Source organism: Taudactylus pleione, unplaced genomic scaffold (assembly GCF_031769625.1).
Source record: "Taudactylus pleione unplaced genomic scaffold, aTauple2 ptg000864l, whole genome shotgun sequence".
In the NCBI taxonomy this organism is placed as follows: Eukaryota; Metazoa; Chordata; class Amphibia; order Anura; family Myobatrachidae; genus Taudactylus; species Taudactylus pleione.
The window spans coordinates 1512592-1539520 of NW_028285266.1; the positions used below are offsets into that span (position 1 = coordinate 1512592).

The following is a 26929-nucleotide window of genomic DNA, read 5'->3' on the forward strand; positions in this document are numbered from 1 at the left end:
CCACATCACATACTGCCCCAACACTGCTCCCACTCCACATACTACCCTGACTCCACATACCGCTCCAACACTGCTCCTACTCCAATACTGCCCCAACACTGCTCCCACATCACATACTACACTGAGCCCACACACTGATCCAACACTGCTCCCGCTTCACATACTATCTGACCCAATATACTGCCCCAACACTGCTCACACTACCCTGACTCCACATGCCACTCCTACCCTGCTCCATATTACACACTGCTCCAACTTCACATACTGCTCACACATCACATACTGCCCCAACACTGCTCCCACTTCATTTATTACCCTGACCCCACATACTGCTCCAACACTGCTCCCACATCACATACCGCTCAAACACTCTTCCCACATCACATACCGCCCCAACACTGCTCCCACATCACATACTGCCCCAACATTGCTCCCACTCCACATACTACTCTGACTGCAGATATTGCTCCAACACTGCTCCCATATCACATACTGAGCCAACACTGCTCCCACAACACATACTGCCCCACTTCACTTACTACCCAGACCCCACATACTGCACCAACACTGCTCCCACATCACATACTGCTCACATATCAAATACAGCCCCAACACTGCTCCCACTTCACTTACTACCCTGACCCCACATACTGCTCCAACACTGCTCCCACATCACATACTGCCCCAACACTGCTCCCACTTCAATTACCCACATACTGCTCCAACACTGCTCCCACATCACATACCGCTCCAACACTGTTGCCACATCACATACTGCCCCAACACTGCTCCTACACCACATACTGCCCCAACACTGCTCCCACTCCACATAGTACCCGGACTCCACATGCCACTCCAACACTGCTCCCACATAACACACTGCTCCAACACTGCTCCCACATCACATACTGCTCACATATCACATACTGGCCCAACACTTGTCCCACTTCACTTACTACCTGACCGCACATACTGCTCCAACACTGCTCCCACATCACATACTGCTTCATCACTGTTCCCACATCACATACTGCCCCAACACTGCTCCCACTCCACATACTATTCTGACCACACATATTGCTCCAACACTGCTCCCACAACACATACTACCCCAACACTGCACCCACTCCACATACTACCCTGACTCCAAATGCTAGTCCAACATTGCTCCCACAACACATACTGCTTCAACACTGCTCCAACATCAAAAACCGCCGCAATACTCCTCCCACTCCAATACTGCCCAACATTGATCCACAAAACATTCTGCCCCAACACTGCTCCCACTCCACATACTACCCTTATTCCACATACCGCTCCAACACTGCTCCCACTCCAATACTGCCCCAACACTGCTCCCACATCACATACTACCCTGACCCCACACACTGATCCAACACTGCTCCCGCTTCACATACTATCTGACCCAACATACTGCTCCAACACTGCTCCCATATCACATACTACCCCAATACTCCACCCACTCCAATACTGCTCCAACTCCACATACTGCCCCAACATTGCTCCCACTCCACATACTGCCCCAACACAGCTCCCACTCCACATACTGCCCCAACACTGCTCCCACAACACATACTTCCCCAACACTGCTCCCACTTCACATACTGCCCCATCACTACTCCCGAAACACATACATCCCCAACATTGCTCTCACTCCACATACCCCTCCAACAGTGCTCCCACTCCCTATACTACCCCAACACGTACTGCCCCAACATTGCTTCCACTCCACATACTGCCCCAACACAGCTCCCACAGCACATTCTGCCCCAACACTGCTCCCACTCCACACACTACTATGACTCCACATGCCAATCCAAAACTGCTCCACATGCCACTACAACACTGCTCCCACATCACATACTGCTCCAACACTGCTTCCACTTCACATACTGCTCCCACATCACATACTGCCCCCAACACTGCTCCCAATTCACTTCCCAACATACTGCTCCAACACTGCTCCCACATCAGATACTGCCCCAACACTGCTCCCACAACATATACTACCCCAACACTGCTCACACTACCCTGACTCCTCATGCCACTCCTACACTGCTCCATATTACACACTACTCCAACATCACATACTGCTCATACATCACATACTGCCCCAACACTGCTCCCACTTCACTTTCTACCCTGACCCCACATACTGCTCCAACACTGCTCCCACATCACATACCGCTCCAACACTGTTCCCACATCACATACTGCTCCAACACTGCTCCCACATCACATACTGCCCCAAAACTGCTCCCACATCACATACTGCCCCAACACTGCTCCCACAACACATACTGCCCCAACATTGCTCCCACTACCCTGATTCCACATGCCACTCATACACTGCTCCAAATTACACACTGCTCCAACTTCACATACTGCTCACACATCACATACTGCCCCAACAATGCTCCCACTTCACTTACTACCCTGACCCCACATACTGTTCCAACACTGCTCCCACAACACATACCACTCCAACACTGTTCACACATCACATACTGCTCCAACACTGCTCCCACATCACATATTGCCCCAACAATGTTCCCACATCACATACTGCCCCAACACTGCTCCCACTACACATACTGCCCCACTTGACTTACTACCCTCACCCCACATACTGCTCCAACACTGCTCCCATATCACATACTACTCCGACCGCACATATTGCTCCAACACTGCTCCCACATCACATATGCCCCAACACTGCTCCCACAACACATACTGAGCCAACACTGCTCCCACTACACATACTGCCCCACTTCATTTACTACCCTGACCCCACATACTGCTCCAACACTGCTCCCACAACACATACTGCCCCAACACTGCTCCAAATACCCTGACTCCACATGCCACTCCTACACTGCTCCATATTACACACTGCTCCAACTTCACATACTGCTCACACATCACATACTGCCCCAACACTGCTCCCACTTCACATACTACCCTGACCCCAGTTACTGCTCCAACACTGCACCCACATCACATACCGCTCCAACACTATTCCCATATCACATACTGCTCCAACACTGCTCCCACATCACATACTGCCCCAACACTGCTCCCACATCACATACTGCCCCAATACTGCTCCCACAACACATACTGAGCAAACACTGCTCCCACAACACATACTGCCCCACTTCACTTACTACCCTGTCCCCACATACTGCTCCAACACTGCTCCCACATCACATACTGCTCACATATCACATACTGCGCCAACACTGCTCCCACTTCACTTACTACCCACTTCACTTACTGCTCCCACTTCACTTACTACCCAACACTGCTCCCACATCACATACCGCTCCAACACGTTCCCACCTCACATACTGCTCTAACACTGCTCCAACATCACATACTGTCCTAACACTGCTCCCACTCCACATAGTACCTGGACTCCACTTGCCACTCCTACACTGCTCCACATGCCACTCCAACACTGCTCCCACATCACACACTGCTCACATATCACATACTGCCCCAACACTGCTCCCACTTCACATACAACCCTAACCCCACATACTGCTCCAACACTGCTCCCACAACACATACTGCCCCAACACTGCTCCCACTACCCTGACTCCACATTCCACTCCTACACTGCTCCATATTACACACTGCTCCAACTTCACATACTGCTCACACATCACATACTGCCCCAACACTGCTGCCACTTCACTTATTACCCTGACCCCACATACTGCTCCAACACTGCTCCCACATCACATACCGCTCCAACACTCTTCCCACATCACATACTGCTCCAACACTGCTCCCACATCACATACCGCCCCAACACTGCTCCCACATTTCAAACTGCCCCAACACTGCTCCCACTCCACATACTACTCTGACCGCACATTTTGCTCCAACACTGCTCCCACATCACATGTGCCCCAACACTGCTCCCACAACACATACTGAGCCAACTCTGCTCCCGCAACACATACTGCCCCACTTCACTTACTACCCAGGCCCCACATACTGCTCCAACACTGCTCCCACATCACAAACTGCTCACATATCAAATACTGCCCCAACACTGCTCCCACTTCACTTACTACCCTGACCCCACATACTGCTACAACACTGCTCCCACATCACATACTGCCCCAACACTGCTCCCACATCACATAACGCTCAAACTCTGTTCCCACAACACATACTGCCCCTACACTAGTCCTACAACACATACTGCCCCAACACTGCTCCCACTCCACATAGTACCCGGACTCCACATGCCACTCCAACACTACTCCCACATCACACACTGCTCCAACACTGCTCCCACATCACATACTGCTCACATATCACATACTGGCCCAACACTGCTCCCACTTCACTTACTACCCTGACCCCACATACTGCTCCAACACTGCTTCCACATCACATACTGCTACATCACTGTTCCCACATCACATACTGCCCCAACACTGCTCCCACTCCACATACTATTCTGACCACACATATTGCTCCAACACTGCTCCCACAACACATACTGCCCCAACACTGCTCCCACAACACATACTGCCACAGCACTGCTCTTACAACACATACTGCCCCAACACAGTTCCCACTCCACATACTACCCTGACTCCAAATGCTGGTCCAACATTGCTCCCACTTACACATCCTGCTTCAACACTGCTCCAACATCAAAAACCGCCCCAATACTCCTCCCACTCCAATACTGCCCAACATTGATCCCACAAAACATTCTGCCCCAACACTGCTCCCACTCCACATACTACCCTGACTCCACATACCGCTCCAACACTGCTCCCACTCCAATACTACCCCAACACTGCTCCCACATCACATACTACCCTGACCCCACACACTGATCCAACACTGCTCCCGCTTCACATACTATCCTGACCCTACATACTGCTCCAACACAGCTCCCATGTCACATACTTCCCCAATACTCCTCCCACTCCAATACTGCTCCCAAAACACATACTGCCCCAACATTGCTCCCACTCCACATACTGCCCCAACACAGCTCCCACTCCACAAACTGTCCCAACACTGCTCCCACAACACATACTTCCCCAACACTGCTCCCACTCAACATACTGCCCCATCACTACTACCAAAACACATACATGCCCAACATTGCTCTCACTACACATACCCCTCCAACAGTGCTCCCACTCCCTATACTACCCCAACACATACTGCCCCAACATTGCTCCCACTCCACATACTGCCCCAACACAGCTCCCACAGCACATTCTGACCCAACACTGCTCCCACTCCACACACTACTATGACTCCACATGCCAATCCAAAACTGCTCCACATGCCACTACAACACTGCTCCCACATCACATACTGCTCCAACACTGCTTCCACTTCACATACTGCTCCCATATCACATACTGCCCCAACACTGCTCCCACTTCACTTCCCCACATACTGCTCCAACACTGCTCCCACATCACATACTGCCCCAACACTGCTCCCACAACACATACTGCCCCAACACTGCTCACTCTACCCTGACTCCACATGCCACTCCTACACTGCTCCATATTACACACTGCTCCAACATCACATACTGCTCACACATCACATACTGCCCCAACACTGCTCCCACTTCACTTTCTACCCTGACCCCACATACTGCTCCAACACTGCTCCCACATCACATACCGCTCCAACACTGCTCCCACATCACATACTGCCCCAACACTGCTCCCACATCACATACTGCTCCAAAACTGCACCCACAACACATACTGCCCCAACACTGCTCTCACAGCACATACTACCTCAACACAGCTCCCACAACACATACTGCCCCAACACTGCTCCCACTACCCTGACTCCAAATGCCACTCCTACACTGCTCCATATTACACACTGCTCCAACTTCACATACTGCTCACACATCACATACTGCCCCAACAATGCTCCCACTTCACTTACTACCCTGACCCCACATACTGCTCCAACACTGCTCCCACATCACATACTGCCCCAACACTGCTCCCAAAACACCTACTGCCACAACACTGCTCACACTACCCTGACTCCACATGCCACTCCTACACTGCTCCATATTACACACTGCTCCAACTTCACATACTGCTCACACATCACATACTGCCCCAACACTGCTCCCACTTCACTTTCTACCGTGACCCCACATAGTGCTCCAACACTGCTCCCACATCACATACCGCTCCAACACTGCTCCCACATCACATACTGCCCCAATACTGCTCCCACATCACATACTGCCCCAACACTGCTCCCACATCACTTACTGCTCCAACACTGCTCCCACAACACATACTGCCACAACACTGCTCACACTACCCTGACTCCACATGCCACTCCTACACTGTTCCATATTACACACTGCTCCAACATCACATACTGCCCCAACACTGCTCCCACATCACTTTCTACCCTGACCCCACATACTGCTCCAACACTGCTCCCACATCACATACCGCTCCAACACTGCTCCCACATCACATACTGCCCCAATACTGCTCCCACATCACATACTGCCCCAACGTTGCTCCCACATCACATACTGCTCCAACACTGCTCCCACAACACATACTGCCCCAACACTGCTCCCACAACACATACTGCCTCAAAACAGCTCCCACAACACATACTGCCCCAACACTGCTCCCACTACCCTGACTCCACATGCCACTCCTACACTGCTCCATATTACACACTGCTCCAACTTCACATACTGCTCACACATCACTTACTGCTCCAACACTGCTCCCACATCACATACCACTCCAACACTGTTCACACATCACATACTGCTCCAACACTGCTCCCACATCACATACTGCCCCAACAATGTTCCCACATCACATACTGCCCCAACACTGCTCCCACTCCACATACTACTCTGACCGCACATATTGCTCCAACACTGCTCCCACATCACATATGCCCCAACACTGCTCCCACAACACATACTGAGCCAACACTGCTCCCACTACACATACTGCCCCACTTGGCTTACTACCCTGACCCCACATTCTGCTCCAGCACTGCTCCCACATCACATACTGCCCCAACAATGCTCCAGCTTCACTTACTACCCTGACCCCACATACTGCTCCAACACTGCTCCCACATCACATACTGCTCCATCACTGTTCCCACATCACATACTGCCCTAACACTGCTCACACTCCACATACTATTCTGACAACACATATTGCTCCAACACTGCTCCCACATCACATATGCCCCAACACTGCTCCCACAACACATACTGCCCCACTTCACTTACTACCCAGACCCCACACACTGCTCCAACACTGCTCCCACATCACATACTGCTCACATATCAAATACTGCCCCAACACTGCTCCCACTTCACTTACTACCCTGACCCCACATACTGCTCCAACACTGCTCCCACATCACATACTGCCCCAACACTGCTCCCACATCACATACTGCTCCAACACTGCTCCCACATCACATACTGCCCCAACACTGCTCCCACATCACATACTGCCCCAACACTGCTCCCACAACACATACTGAGACAACACTGCTCCCACAACACATACTGCCCCACTTCACTTACTACCCTGACCCCACATACTGCTCCAACACTGCTCCCACATCACATACCGCTCCAACACTGTTCCCACATTACAGACTGCCCCAACACTGCTCCCACTCCACATAGTACCTGGACTCCACATGCCACTCCTACACTGCTCCACATGCCACTCCAACACTGTTCCCACATCACACACTGCTCACATATCACATACTGCCCCAACACTGCTCCCACTTCACTTACAACCCTGACCACACATACTGCTCCAACACTGCTCAAACATCACATACTGCTCACATATCCCATACTGCCCCATCACTGCTCCCACTTCACTTACTACCCTGACCCCACATACTGCTCCAACACTTCTCCCACATCACATACCGCTCCAACACGTTCCCACATCACATACTTCCCCTACAATGCTCCTACTCCTCATACTGAACCAACACTGCTCCCACTTCCGTGACTCCACATGCCTCTCCTACACTGCTCCACATTACACACTGCTCCCACATCACAAACTTCTCACACAGCACATACTGCCCCAACAAGCTCCCACTTCACTTACTACCCTATCCCCACATACTGCTCCAACACTGCTCCCACATCACATACCGCTCCAACACGTTCCCACATCACATACTGCTCCAACACTGCTCCCACATCACATACTGCCTCAACACTGCTCCCACATCACATACTGCCCCAAAACTGTTCCCACATCACATACTGCCCCAACACTGCTCCCACATCACATACTGCTCCAACACTGCTACACACAACACATACTGCCCCAACACTTCTCCCATAACACATACTGCCCCAACACTGCACCCACAACACATACTGCCCCAACACTGCTCCCACTACCCTGACTCCACATGCCACTCCTACACTGCTCCATATTACACACTGCTCCAACTTCACATACTGCTCACACATCACATACTGCCCCAACACTGCTCCCACTTCACTTATTACCCTGACCCCACATACTGCTCCAACACTGTTCCTACATCACATACCGCTCCAACACTCTTCCCACATCACATACTGCTCCAACACTGCTCGCACATCACATACCGCCCCAACACTGCTCCAACTCCACATACTACTCTGACCGCACATATTGCTGCAACACTGCTCCCACATCACATATGCCCCAAAACTGCTCCCACAACACATACTGAGCCAACACTGCTCCCACAACACATACTGCCCCACTTCACTTACTACCCAGACCCCGCATACTGCTCCAACACTGCTCTCACTTCACATACTGATCACATATCAAATACTGCCCCAACACTGCTCCCACTTCACTTACTACCCTGACCCCACATACTGCTCCAACACTGATCCCACATCACATACTGCCCCAACACTGCTCCCACATCACATACAGCCCCTACACTGCTCCTACAACACATACTGCCACAACACTGCTCCCATAACACATACTGAGCCAACACTGCTCCCACTACACATACTGCCCCACTTGACTTACTACCCTGACCCCACATTCTGCTCCAGCACTGCTCCCACATCACATACTGCCGCAACAATGCTCCAGCTTCACTTACTACCCTGACCCCACATACTGCTCCAACACTGCTCCCACATCACATACTGCTCCATCACTGTTCCCACATCACATACTGCCCTAACACTGCTCACACTCCACATACTATTCTGACCACACATATTGCTCCAACACTGCTCCCACATCACATATGCCCCAACACTGCTCCCACAACACATACTGCCCCACTTCACTTACTACCCAGACCCCACACACTGCTCCAACACTGCTCCCACATCACATACTGCTCACATTTCAAATACTGCCCCAACACTGCTCCCACTTCACTTACTACCCTGACCCCACATACTGCTCCAACACTGCTCCCACATCACATACTGCCCCAACACTGCTCCCACATCACATACTGCTCCAACACTGCTCCCACATCACATACTGCCCCAACACTGCTCCCACATCACATACTGCCCCAACACTGCTCCCACAACACATACTGAGACAACACTGCTCCCACAACACATACTGCCCCACTTCACTTACTACCCTGACCCCACATACTGCTCCAACACTGCTCCCACATCACATACCACTCCAACACTGTTCCCACATTACAGACTGCCCCAACACTGCTCCCACTCCACATAGTACCTGGACTCCACATGCCACTCCTACACTGCTCCACATGCCACTCCAACACTGTTCCCACATCACACACTGCTCACATATCACATACTGCCCCAACACTGCTCCCACTTCACTTACAACCCTGACCACACATACTGCTCCAACACTGCTCAAACATCACATACTGCTCACATATCCCATACTGCCCCATCACTGCTCCCACTTCACTTACTACCCTGGCCCCACATACTGCTCCAACACTGCTCCCACATCACATACCGCTCCAACACATTCCCACATCACATACTTCCCCTACAATGCTCCTACTCCTCATACTGAACCAACACTGCTCCCACTTCCCTGACTCCACATGCCTCTCCTACACTGCTCCACATTACACACTGCTCCCACATCACAAACTTCTCACACAGCACATACTGCCCCAACAAGCTCCCACTTCACTTACTACCCTATCACCACATACTGCTCCAACACTGCTCCCACATCACATACCGCTCCAACACGTTCCCACATCACATACTGCTCCAACACTGCTCCCACATCACATACTGCCTCAACACTGCTCCCACATCACATACTGCCTCAAAACTGTTCCCACATCACATACTGCCCCAACACTGCTCCCACATCACATACTGCTCCAACACTGCTCCCACAACACATACTGCCCCAACACTTCTCCCATAACACATACTGCCCCAACACTGCACCCACAACACATACTGCCCCAACACTGCTCCCACTACCCTGACTCCACATGCCACTCCTACACTGCTCCATATTACACACTGCTCCAACTTCACATACTGCTCACACATCACATACTGCCCCAACACTGCTCCCACTTCACTTATTACCCTGACCCCACATACTGCTCCAACACTGTTCCTACATCACATACCGCTCCAACACTCTCCCCACATCACATACTGCTCCAACACTGCTCGCACATCACATACCGCCCCAACACTGCTCCAACTCCACATACTACTCTGACCGCACATATTGCTGCAACACTGCTCCCACATCACATATGCCCCAAAACTGCTCCCACAACACATACTGAGCCAACACTGCTCCCACAACACATACTGCCCCACTTCACTTACTACCCAGACCCCACATACTGCTCCAACACTGCTCTCACTTCACATACTGATCACATATCAAATACTGCCCCAACACTGCTCCCACTTCACTTACTACCCTGACCCCACATACTGCTCCAACACTGATCCCACATCACATACTGCCCCAACACTGCTCCCACATCACATACAGCCCCTACACTGCTCCTACAACACATACTGCCACAACACTGCTCCCACTTCACATAGTATCCGGACTCAACATGCCACTCCAACACTGCTCCCACATCACACACTGCTCCAATACTGCTCCCACATCACATACTGCTCGCATATCACATACTGGCCCAACACTGCTCTCACTTCACTTACTAACCTGACCCCATATACTGCTCCAACACTGCTCCCACATCACATACTGCTCCATCACTGTTCCCACATCACATAATGCCCTAACACTGCTCCCATTCCATATACTATTCTGACCACACATATTGCTCCAACACTGCTCCCACATCACATATGCCCCAACACTGCTCCCACAACACATACTGCCCCACTTCACTTACTTCCCAGACCCACACACTGCTCCAACACTGCTCCCACATCACATACTGCTCACATATCAAATACTGCCCCAACACTGCTCCCACTTCACTTACTACCCTGACCCCACATACTGCTCCAACACTGCTCCCACATCACATACTGCCCCAACACTGCTCCCACATCACATACTGCTCCAACACTGCTCCCACATCACATACTGCCCCAACACTGCTCCCACATCACATACTGCCCCAACACTGCTCCCACAACACATACTGAGACAACACTGCTCCCACAACACATACTGCCCCACTTCACTTACTACCCTGACCCCACATACTGCTCCAACACTGCTCCCACATCACATACTGCTCACATATCACATACTGCCCCAACACTGCTCCCACTTCACTTACTACCCTGACCCCACATACTGCTCCAACTCGGCTCCCACATCACATACCGCTCCAACACATTCCCACCTCACATACTGCTCCAACATCACATACTGTCCTAACACTGCTCCCACTCCACATAGTACCTGGACTCCACTTGCCACTCCTACACTGCTCCACATGCCACTCCAACACTGCTCCCACATCACACACTGCTCACATATCACATACTGCCCCAACACTGCTCCCACTTCACTTACAACCCTAACCCCACATACTGCTCCAACACTGCTCAAACATCACATACTGCTCACATATCCCATACTGCCCCAACACTGCTTCTACTTCACTTGCTACCCTGACCCCACATACTGCTCCAACACTGCTCCCACATCACATATCACTCCAACATGTTCCCACATCACATACTGCTCCAACACTGCTCCCACAACACATACTGCCCCAACACTGCTACCCACAACACATACTGCCCCAACACTGCTCCCACAACACATACTGCCCCAACACTGCTCCCACTACCCTGACTCCACATGCCACTCCTACACTGCTCCATATTACACACTGCTCCAACTTCACATACTGCTCACACATCACATACTGCCCCAACACTGCTCCCACTTCACTTATTACCCTGACCCCACATACTGCTTCAACACTGCTCCCACATCACATACCGCTTCAACACTCTTCCCACATCACATACTGCTCCAACTCTGCTCCCACATCACATACTGCCCCAACACTGCTCCCACATCACATACAGCCCCTACACTGCTCCTACAACACATACGGCCACAACACTGCTCCCACTCCACATAGTACCCGGACTCCACAGGCCACTCCAACACTGCTCCCACATCACACACTGCTCCAACACTGCTCCCACATCACATACTGCTCGCATATCACATACTGGCCCAACACTGCTCCCACTTCACTTACTACCCTGACCCTACATACTGCTCCAACACTGATCCCACATCACATACTGCCCCAACACTGCTCCCACATCACATACAGCCCCTACACTGCTCCTACAACACATACTGCCACAACACTGCTCCCACTTCACATAGTACCCGGACTCAACATGCCACTCCAACACTGCTCCCACATCACACACTGCTCCAATACTGCTCCCACATCACATACTGCTCGCATATCACATACTGGCCCAACACTGCTCTCACTTCACTTACTAACCTGACCCCATATACTGCTACAACACTGCTCCCACATCACATACTGCTCCATCACTGTTCCCACATCACATACTGCCCTAAAACTGCTCCCATTCCATATACTATTCTGACCACACATATTGCTCCAACACTGCTCCCACATCACATATGCCCCAACACTGCTCCCACAACACATACTGCCCCACTTCACTTACTTCCCAGACCCACACACTGCTCCAACACTGCTCCCACATCACATACTGCTCACATATCAAATACTGCCCCAACACTGCTCCCACTTCACTTACTACCCTGACCCCACATACTGCTCCAACACTGCTCCCACATCACATACTGCCCCAACACTGCTCCCACATCACATACTGCTCCAACACTGCTCCCACATCACATACTGCCCCAACACTGCTCCCACATCACATACTGCCCCAACACTGCTCCCACAACACATACTGAGACAACACTGCTCCCACAACACATACTGCCCCACTTCACTTACTACCCTGACCCCACATACTGCTCCAACATTGCTCCCACATCACATACTGCTCACATATCACATACTGCCCCAACACTGCTCCCACTTCACTTACTACCCTGACCCCACATACTGCTCCAACTTGGCTCCCACATCACATACCGCTCCAACACATTCCCACCTCACATACTGCTCCAACATCACATACTGTCCTAACACTGCTCCCACTCCACATAGTACCTGGACTCCACTTGCCACTCCTACACTGCTCCACATGCCACTCCAACACTGCTCCCACATCACACACTGCTCACATATCACATACTGCCCCAACACTGCTCCCACTTCACTTACAACCCTAACCCCACATACTGCTCCAACACTGCTCAAACATCACATACTGCTCACATATCCCATACTGCCCCAACACTGCTTCTACTTCACTTACTACCCTGACCCCACATACTGCTCCAACACTGCTCCCACATCACATATCACTCCAACATGTTCCCACATCACATACTGCTCCAACACTGCTCCCACAACACATACTGCCCCAACACTGCTACCCACAACACATACTGCCCCAACACTGCTCCCACAACACATACTGCCCCAACACTGCTCCCACTACCCTGACTCCACATGCCACTCCTACACTGCTCCATATTACACACTGCTCCAACTTCACATACTGCTCACACATCACATACTGCCCCAACACTGCTCCCACTTCACTTATTACCCTGACCCCACATACTGCTTCAACACTGCTCCCACATCACATACCGCTTCAACACTCTTCCCACATCACATACTGCTCCAACTCTGCTCCCACATCACATACCGCCCCAAAACTGCTCCCACATCACATACTGCCCCAACACTGCTCCCACATCACATACAGCCCCTACACTGCTCCTACAACACATACGGCCACAACACTGCTCCCACTCCACATAGTACCCGGACTCCACAGGCCACTCCAACACTGCTCCCACATCACACACTGCTCCAACACTGCTCCCACATCACATACTGCTCGCATATCACATACTGGCCCAACACTGCTCCCACTTCAATTACTAACCTGACGCCATATACTGCTCCAACACTGCTCCCACATCACATACTGCTCCATCACTGTTCCCACATCACATACTGCCCTAACACTGCTCCCACTCCACATAATATTCTGACCACACATATTGCTCCAACACTGCTCCCACATCACATATGCCCCAACACTGCTCCCACAACACATACTGCCCCACTTCACTTAATACCCAGACCCCACATACTGCTCCAACACTGCTCCAACATCACATACTGCTCACATATCAAATACTGCCCCAACACTGCTCCCACTTCACTTACTACCCTGACCCCACATACTGCTCCAACACAGCTCCCATATCACATACTGCCCCAACACTGCTCACTCATCACATACTGCTCCAACACTGCTCCCACATCACATACTGCCCCAACACTGCTCCCACATCACATACTGCTCACATATCACATACTGCCCCAACACTGATCCCACTTCACTTACAACCCTAAACCCACATACTGCTCCAACACTGCTCAAACATCACATACAGCTCACATATCCCATACTGCCCCAACACTGCTTCTACTTCACTTACTACCCTGACCCCACATACTGCTCCAACACTGCTCCCACATCACATATCACTCCAACATGTTCCCAACATCACATACTGCTCCAACACCGCTCCCACAACACATATTGCCCCAACACTGCTACCCACAACACATACTGCCCCAACACTGCTCCCACAACACATACTGCCCCAACACTGCTCAAACTACCCTGACTCCACATGCCACTCCTACACTGCTCCATATTACACACTGCTCCAACTTCACATACTGCTCACACATCACATACTGCCCCAACACTGCTCCCACTTCACTTATTACCATGACCCCACACACTGCTTCAACACTGCTCCCATATCACATACCGCTTCAACACTCTTCCCACATCACATACTGCTCCAACACTGCTCCCACATCACATACCGCCCCAACACTGCTCCCACTCCACATCCTACTCTGACCGCATATATTGCTCCAACACTGCTCCCAGATCACATATGCCCCAACACTGCTCCCACAACACATACTGAGCCAACACTGCTCCCACAACACATACTGCCCCACTTCACTTACTACCCAGACCCCACATACTGCTCCAACGCTGCTCCCACATCACAAACTGCTCACATATCAAATACTGCCCCAACACTGCTCCCACTTCACTTACTACCCTGACACCACGTACTGCTCCAACACTGCTCCCACATCACATACTGCCCCAACACTGCTCCCACATCACTTCCCCACATACTGCTCCAACACTGCTCCCACATCACATACCGCTCCAACACTGTTCCCACATCACATACTGCCCCTACACTGCTCCTACAACACATACTGCCCCAACACTGCTCCCACTCCACATAGTACCCGAACTCCACATGCCACTCCAACACTGCTCCCACATCACACACTGCTCCCACATCACATACTGCTCAAATATCACATACTGGCCCAACACTGCTCCCACTTCACTTACTACCCTGACCCCACATACTGCACCAACACTGCTCCCACAACGCATACTACCCCAACACTGCTCCAACAACACATACTGCCCCAAAACTGCTCCCACAACACATACTGCCCCAACACTGCTCTCACAACACATACTGGCCCAACACTGCTCCCTCTCCACAAACTACCCTGACTCCAAATGCTGGTCCAACATTGCTCCCACAAAACATATTACTTCAACACTGCTCCAACATCAAAAACCACCCCAATACTCCTCCCACTCCAATACTGCCAAACATTGATCCCACAAAACATTCTGCCCCAACACTGCTCCCACTCCACATACTACCCTGACTCCACATACCGCTCCAACACTGCTCCCACATCACATACTACCCTGACCCCACACACTGATCCAACACTGCTCCCGCTTCACATACTATCCTGACCCAACATACTGCTCCAACACTGCTCCCATATCACATACTACCCCAATACTCCTCCCACTCCAATACTGCTCCCAAAAAACATACTGCCCCAAAATTGCTCCCACTCCACATACTGCCCCAACACAGCTCCCACTCCACATACTGCCCCAACACTGCACCCACAACACAAACTTCCCCAACACTGCTCCCACTCCACATACTGCCCAATCACTACTCCCAAAACACATACATCCCCAACATTGCTATCACTCCACATACCCCTCCAACAGTGCTCCCACTCCCTATACTACCCCAACACATACTGCCCCAACACTGCTCCCACTGCACATACTGCCCCAACACTGCTCCCACTCCACACACTACCATGACTCCACATGCCACTCCAAAACTGCTCCACATGCCACTACAACACTGCTCCCACATCACATACTGATCCAACTCTGCTTCCACTTCACATACTGCTCCCATATCACATACTGCCCCAATACTGCTCCAACTTCACTTCCCCACATACTGCTCCAACACTGCTCCCACATCACATACTGCCCCAACACTGCTCCCACAACACATACTGCCCCAACACTGCTCACACTACCCTGACTCCACATGCCACTCCTACACTGCTCCATATTACACACTGCTCCAACATCACATACTGCTCACACATCACATTCTGCCCCAACACTGCTCCCACTTCACTTTCTACCCTGACCCCACATACTGCTCCAACACTGCTCCCACATCACATACCGCTCCAACACTGCTCCCACATCACATACTGCCCCAACACTGCTCCCACATCACATACTGCCCCAACACTGCTCCCACATCACATACTGCTCCAACACTGCTCCTACAACACATACTGCCCCAACACTGCTCTCACAACACATACTGCCTCAACACAGCTCCCACAGCACATACTGCCCCAACACTGCTCCCACTACCCTGACTCCACATGCCACTCCTACACTGATCCATATTACACACTGCTCCAACTTCACATACTGCTCACACATCACATACTGCCCCAACACTGCTCCCACATCACATACCGCTCCAACACTGCTCTAACATCACATACTGCTCCAACACTGCTCCCACATCACATACTGCTCACATATCAAATACAGCCCCAACACTGCTCCCACTTCACTTACTACCCTGACCCCACATACTGCTCCAACACTGCTCCCACATCACATACTGCCCCAACACTGCTCCGACATCACATACTGCTCCAACACTGCTCCCACATCACACACTGCCCCAACACTGCTCCCACATCACATACCGCTCCAACACTGCTCTAACATCACATACTGCCCCAATACTGCTCCCACATCACATACTGCCCCAACACTGCTCCCACATCACATACTGCTCCAACACTGCTCCCACAACACATACTGCCCCAACACTGCTCCCACAACACATACTGCCTCAAAACAGCACCCCCAAAACACATACTGCCCCAACACTGCTCCCACTACCCTGACTCCACATGCCACTCCTACACTGCTCCATATTACACACTGCTCCAACTTCACATACTGCTCACACATCACTTACTGCTCCAACACTGCTCCCACATCACATACCACTCCAACACTGTTCACACAACACATACTGCTCCAACACTTCTCCCACATCACATACTGCCCCAACAATGTTCCCACATCACATACTGCCCCAACACTGCTCCCACTCCACATACTACTCTGACCGCACATATTGCTCCAACACTGCTCCCACATCACATATGCCCCAACACTGCTCCCACAACACATACTGAGCCAACACTGCTCCCACTACACATACTGCCCCACTTGACTTACTACCCTGACCCCACATTCTGCTCCAGCACTGCTCCCACATCACATACTGCCCCAACACTGCTCCCACTTCACTTACTACCCAGACCCCACATACTGCTCCAACACTGCTCCCACATCACATACTGATCACATATCAAATACTGCCCCAACACTGCTCCCACTTCACTTACTACCCTGACCCCACATACTGCTCCAACACTGATCCCACATCACATACTGCCCCAACACTGCTCCCACATCACATGCAGCCCCTACACTGCTCCTACAACACATACTGCCACAACACTGCTCCCACTTCACATAGTACCCGGACTCAACATGCCACTCCATCACTGCTCCCACATCACACACTGCTCCAATACTGCTCCCACATCACATATTGCTCGCATATCACATACTGGCCCAACACTGCTCTCACTTCACTTACTAACCTGACCCCATATACTGCTCCAACACTGCTCCCACATCACATACTGCTCCATCACTGTTCCCACATCACATACTGCCCTAACACTGCTCCCATTCCACATACTATTCTGACCACACATATTGCTCCAACACTGCTCCCACATCACATATGCCCCAACACTGCTCCCACAACACATACTGCCCCACTTCACTTACTTCCCAGACCCCACACACTGCTCCAACACTGCTCCCACATCACATACTGCTCACATATCAAATACTGCCCCAACACTGCTCCCACTTCACTTACTACCCTGACCCCACATACTGCTCCAACACTGCTCCCACATCACATACTGCCCCAACACTGCTCCCACATCACATACTGCTCCAACACTGCTCCCACATCACATACTGCCGCAACACTGCTCCCACATCACATACTGCCCCAACACTGCTCCCACAACACATACTGAGACAACACTGCTCCCACAACAGATACTGCCCCACTTCACTTACTACCCTGACCCCACATACTGCTCCAACACTGCTCCCACATCACATACTGCTCACATATCACATACTGCCCCAACACTGCTCCCACTTCACTTACTACCCTGACCCCACATACTGCTCCAACTCGGCTCCCACATCACATACCGCTCCAACACATTCCCACCTCACATACTGCTCCAACATCACATACTGTCCTAACACTGCTCCCACTCCACATAGTACCTGGACTCCACTTGCCACTCCTACACTGCTCCACATGCCACTCCAACACTGCTCCCACATCACACACTGCTCACATATCACATACTGCCCCAACACTGCTTCTACTTCACTTACTACCCTGACCCCACATACTGCTCCAACACTGCTCAAACATCACATACTGCTCACATATCCCATACTGCCCCAACACTGCTTCTACTTCACTTACTACCCTGACCCCACATACTGGTCCAACACTGCTCCCACATCACATATCACTCCAACATGTTCCCACATCACATACTGCTCCAACACTGCTCCCACAACACATACTGCCCCAACACTGCTACCCACAACACATACTGCCCCAACACTGCTCCCACAACACATACTGCCCCAACACTGCTCCCACTACCCTGACTCCACATGCCACTCCTACACTGCTCCATATTACACACTGCTCCAACTTCACATACTGCTCACACATCACATACTGCCCCAACACTGCTCCCACTTCACTTATTACCCTGACCCCACATACTGCTTCAACACTGCTCCCACATCACATACCGCTTCAACACTCTTCCCACATCACATACTGCTCCAACTCTGCTCCCACATCACATACCGCCCCAAAACTGCTCCCACATCACATACTGCCCCAACACTGCTCCCACATCACATACAGCCCCTACACTGCTCCTACAACACATACGGCCACAACACTGCTCCCACTCCACATTGTACCCGGACTCCACAGGCCACTCCAACAATACTCCCACATCACACACTGCTCCAACACTGCTCCCACATCACATACTGCTCGCATATCACATACTGGCCCAACACTGCTCCCACTTCACTTACTAACCTGACGCCATATACTGCTCCAACACTGCTCCCACATCACATATTGCTCCATCACTGTTCCCACATCACATACTGCCCTAACACTGCTCCCACATCACATAGTGCCCCAACACTGCTCCCACATCACATAGTGCCCCAACACTGCTCCAACATCACATACTGCTCCAACACTGCTCGCACAACACATACTGCCCCAACACTGCTCTCACAACACATACTGCCTCAACACAGCTCCCACAGCACATACTGCCCCAACACTGCTCCCACTACCCTGACTCCACATGCCACTCCTACACTGCTCCATATTACACACTGCTCCAACATCACATACTGCTCACACATCACATTCTGCCCCAACAATGCTCCCACTTCACTTACTACCCTGACCCCACTTACTGCTCCAACACTGCTCCCACATCACATACTGCCCAACACTGCTCATACAACACATACTGCCCCAACACTGCTCACACTACCCTGACTCCACATGCCACTCCTACACTGCTCCATATTACACACTGCTCCAACATCACATACTGCTCACACATCACATACTGCCCCAACACTGCTCCCACTTCACTTTCTACCCTGACCCCACATACTGCTCCAACACTGCTCCAACATCACATACTGCCCCAACACTGCTCCCACATCACATACTGCTCCAACACTGCTCCCACAACACATACTGCCCCAACACTGCTCCCTCAACACATACTGCCTCAAAACAGCACCCACAACACATACTGCCCCAACACTGCTCCCACAACCCTGACTCCACATGCCACTCCTACACTGCTCCAAATTACACACTGCTCCAACTTCACATACTGCTCACACTTCACATACTGCCCCAACAATGCTCCCACTTCACTTACTACCCTGTACCCACATACTGCTCCAACACTTTTCCCACATCACATACTGCCCCAACACTGCTCCCACAACAAATACTGCCCCAACACTGCTCACACTACCCTGACTCCACATGCCACTCCTACACTGCTCCATATTACACACTGCACCAACATCACATACTGCTCACACATCACATACTGCCCCAACACTGCTCCCACTTCACTTTCTACCCTGACCCCACATACTGCTCCAACACTGCTCCCACATCACATACCGCTCCAACACTGCTCTAACATCACATACTGCCCCAATACTGCTCCCACATCACATACTGCCCCAACACTGCTCCCACATCACATACTGCTCCAACACTGCTCCCACAACACATACTGCCCCAACACTGCTCCCACAACACATACTGTCTCAAAACAGCTCCCACAACACATACTGCCACAACACTGCTCCCACTACCCTGACTCCACATGCCACTCCTAAACTGCTCCATATTACACACTGCTCCAACTTCACATACTGCTCACACATCACTTACTGCTCCAACACTGCTCCCACATCACATACCACTCCAACACTGTTCACACATCACATACTGCTCCAACACTTCTCCCACATCACATACTGCCCCAACAATGTTCCCACATCACATACTGCCCCAACACTGCTCCCACTCCACATACTACTCTGACCGCACATATTGCTCCAACACTGCTCCCACATCACATATGCCCCAACACTGCTCCCACAACACATACTGAGCCAACACTGCTCCCACTACACATACTGCCCCACTTGACTTACTACCCTGACCCCACATTCTGCTCCAGCACTGCTCCCACATCACATACTGCCCCAACACTGCTCCCACTTCACTTACTACCCAGACCCCACATACTGCTACAACACTGCTCCCACATCACATACTGATCACATATCAAACACTGCCCCAACACTGCTCCCACTTCACTTACTACCCTGACCCCACATACTGCTCCAACACTGCTCCCACATCACATACTGCCCCAACACTGCTCCCACATCACATACAGCCCCTACACTGCTCCTACAACACATACTGCCACAACACTGCTCCCACTCCACATAGTACCCGGACTCCACATGCCACTCCAACAATGCTCCCACATCACACACTGCTCCAACACTGCTCCCACATCACATACTGCTCGCATATCACATACTGACCCAACACTGCTCCCACTTCACATACTAACCTGACCCCATATACTGCTCCAACACTGCTCCCACATCACATATTGCTCCATCACTGTTCCACATCACATACTGCCCCAACACTGCTCCCACTCCACATACTATTCTGACCACACATAATGCTCCAACACTGCTCCCACATCACATATGCCCCAACACTGCTCCCACAACACATACTGCCCCACTTCACTTACTACCCAGACCCCACATACTGCTCCAACACTGCTCCCACATCACATACTGCTCACATATCAAATACAGCCCCAACACTGCTCCCACTTCACTTACTACCCTGACCCCACATACTGCTCCAACACTGCTCCCACATCACATACTGCCCCAACACTGCTCCCACATCACATACTGCTCCAACACTGCTCCCACATCACACACTGCCCCAACACTGCTCCCACATCACATACTGCCCCAACACTGCTCCCACAACACATACTGAGACAACACTTCTCCCACAACACATACTGCCCCACTTCACTTACTACCCTGACCCCACATACTGCTCCAACACTGCTCCCACATCACATACTGCTCACATATCACATACTGCCCAAACACTGCTCCCACTTCACTTACTACCCTGACCCCACATACTGCTCCAACACTGCTCCCACATCACATACCACTCCAACACTCTTCCCCATCACATACCGCTCCAACACTGTTCCCACATCACATACTGCACCTACATTGCTCCTACAACACATACTGCCCCAACACTGCTCCCACTCCACATAGTACCCGGACTCCACATGCCACTCCAACACTGCTCCCACATCACACACTGCTCCAACACTGCTCCAACATCACATACTGCTCACATATCACATACTGGCCCAACACTGCTCCCACTTCACTTACTACCATGACCCCACATACTGCTCCAACACTGCTCCCACATCACATACTGCTACTTCACTGTTCCCACATCACATACTGCCCCAACACTGCTCCCACTCCACATACTATTCTGACCACACATATTGCTCCAACACTGCTCCCACAACACATACTACCCCAACACTGCTCCAACAACACATACTGCCCCAACACTGCTCCCACAACACATACTGCCCCAACACTGCTCTCACAACACATACTGCCCCAACACTGCTCCCACTCCACATACTACCCTGACTCCAAATGCTGGTCCTACATTGCTCCCACAACACATATTACTTCAACACTGCTCCAACATCAAAAACCGCCCCAATACTCCTCCCACTCCAATACTGCCCAACATTGATCCCACAAAACATTCTGCCCCAACACTGCTCCCACTCCACATACTACCCTGACTCCACATACCGCTCCAACACTGCTCCCACATCACATACTACCCTGACCCCACACACTGATCCAACACTGCTCCCGCTTCACATACTATCCTGACCCAACATACTGCTCCAACACTGCTCCCATATCACATACTACCCCAATACTCCTCCCACTCCAATACTGCTCCCAAAACACATACTGCCCCAACATTGCTCCCACTCCACATACTGCCCCAACACAGCTCCCACTCCACATACTGCCCCAACACTGCTCCCACAACACATACTTCCCCAACACTGCTCCCACTCCACATACTACCCTGACTCCACATACCGCTCCAACACTGCTCCCACATCACATACTACCCTGACCCCACACACTGATCCAACACTGCTCCCGCTTTACATACTATCCTGACCCAACATACTGCTCCAACACTGCTCCCAAATCACATACTACCCCAATACTCCTCCCACTCCAATACTGCTCCCAAAACACATACTGCCCCAACATTGCTCCCACTCCACATACTGCCCCAACACAGCTCCCACTCCACATACTGCCCCAACACTGCTCCCACAACAAATACTTCCCCAACACTGCTCCCACTCCACATACTGCCCCATCACTACTCCCGAAACACATACATCCCCAACATTGCTATCACTCCACATACCCCTCCAACAGTGCTCCCACTCCCTATACTACCCCAACACATACTGCCCCAACATTTCTCCTACTCCACATACTGCCCCAACACAGCTCCCACAGCACATACTGCCCTACACTGCTCCCACTCCACACACTACCATGACTCCACATGCCACTCCAAGACTGCTTCACATGCCACTACAACACTGCTCCCACATCAGATACTGCTCCAACACTGCTTCCATTTCACATACTGCTCCCATATCACATATTGCCCCAACACTGCTCCCACTTCACTTCCCCACATACTGCTCCAACACTGCTCCCACATCACAAACTGCCCCTACACTGCTCCCACAACACATACTGCCCCAACACTGCTCACACTACCCTGACTCCACATGCCACTCCTACACTGCTCCATATTACACACTGCTCCAACATCACATACTGCTCACACATCACATACTGCCCCAACACTGCTCCCACTTCACTTTCTACCCTGACCCCACATACTGCTCCAACACAGCTCCCACATCACATACCGCTCCAACACTGCTCCCACATCACATACTGCCCCAACACTGCTCCCACAACACATACTGCCCCAACACTGCTCTCACAACACATACTGCCTCAACACAGCTCCCACAGCACATACTGCCCCAACACTGCTCCCACTACCCTGACTCCACATGCCACTCCTACACTGCTCCATATTGCACACTGCTCCAACTTCACATACTGCTCACACATCACATACTGCCCCAACAATGCTCCCACTTCACTTACTACCCTGACCCCACTTACTGCTCCAACACTGCTCCCACATCACATACTGCCCAACACTGCTCCCACAACACATACTGCCCCAACACTGCTCACACTACCCTGACTCCACATGCCACTCCTACACTGCTCCATATTACACACTGCTCCAACATCACATACTGCTCACACATCACATACTGCCCCAACACTTCTCCCACTTCACTTTCTACCCTGACCCCACATACTGCTCCAACACTGCTCCCACATCACATACTGCCCCAACACTGCTCCCACATCACATACTGCTCCAACACTGCTCCCACAACACATACTGCCCCAACACTGCTCACTCAACACATACTGCCTCAAAACAGCACCAACAACACATACTGCCCCAACACTGCTCCCACTACCCTGACACCACATGCCACACCTACACTGCTCCAAATTACACACTGCTCCAACTTCACATACTGCTCACACATCACTTACTGCTCCAACACTGCTCCCACATCACATACCACTCCAACACTGTTCACACATCACATACTGCTCCAACACTGCTCCCACATCACATACTGCCCCAACAATGTTCCCACATCACATACTGCCCCAACACTGCTCCCACTCCACATACTACTCTGACCACACATATTGCTCCAACACTGCTCCCACATCACATACTGCTCCAACACATTACCACATCACATACTGCTCCAACACTGCTCCCACATCACAGACTGCCCCAACACTACTCCCACTCCACATAGTACCTGGACTCCACATGCCACTCCTACACTGCTCCACATGCCACTCCAACACTGCTCCCACATCACACACTGCTCACATATCACATACTGCCCCAACACTGCTCCCACTTCACTTACAACCCTGACCACACATACTGCTCCAACACGGCTCAAACATCACATACTGCTCACATATCCCATACTGCCCCAACACTGCTCCCACTTCACTTACTACCCTGACCCTACATACTGCTCCAACACTGCTCCCACATCACATACTGAGCCAACACTGCTCCCACTACAAACACTGCCCCACTTGACTTACTACCCTGACCCCACATTCTGATCCAGCACTGCTCCCACATCACATACTGCCCCAACACTGCTCCCACTTCACTTACTACCCTGACCCCACATACTGCTCCAACACTGCTCCCACATCACATACTGCTCCAAAACGTTACCACATCACATACTGCTCCAACACTGCTCCCACATCACAGACTGCCCCATCACTGCTCCCACTCCACATAGTACCTGGACTCCACATGCCACTCCTGCACTGCTCCACATGCCACTCCAACACTGCTCCCACATCACACACTGCTCACATATCACATACTGCCCCAACACTGCTCCCACTTCACTTACAACCCTGACCACACATACTGCTCCAACACGGCTCAAACATCACATACTGCTCACATATCCCTTACTGCCCCAACACTGCTCCCACTTCACTTACTACCCTGACCCCACATACTGCTCCTGTAACACTGCTCCCACATCACATACCGCTCCAACACGTTCCCACATCACATACTTCCACTACACTGCTCCTACTCCACATACTGCCCCAACACTGCTCCCACTACCCTGACTCCACATGCCACTCCTACACTGCTCCACATTACACACTGCTCCCACATCACAAACTTCTCACACAGCACATACTGCCCCAACAAGCTCC

At 51.4% G+C, this 26929-nt stretch overlaps 1 protein-coding gene across 3 annotated transcripts in view; it reads right to left on the reverse strand.

Moving 5' to 3' along the window:
• The window catches only part of KCNIP1 (potassium voltage-gated channel interacting protein 1), a 557205-nt gene that overhangs the window by 195419 nt on the left and 334857 nt on the right, over positions 1-26929 (reverse strand). The gene's annotated exons all lie outside the window — the stretch shown is intronic.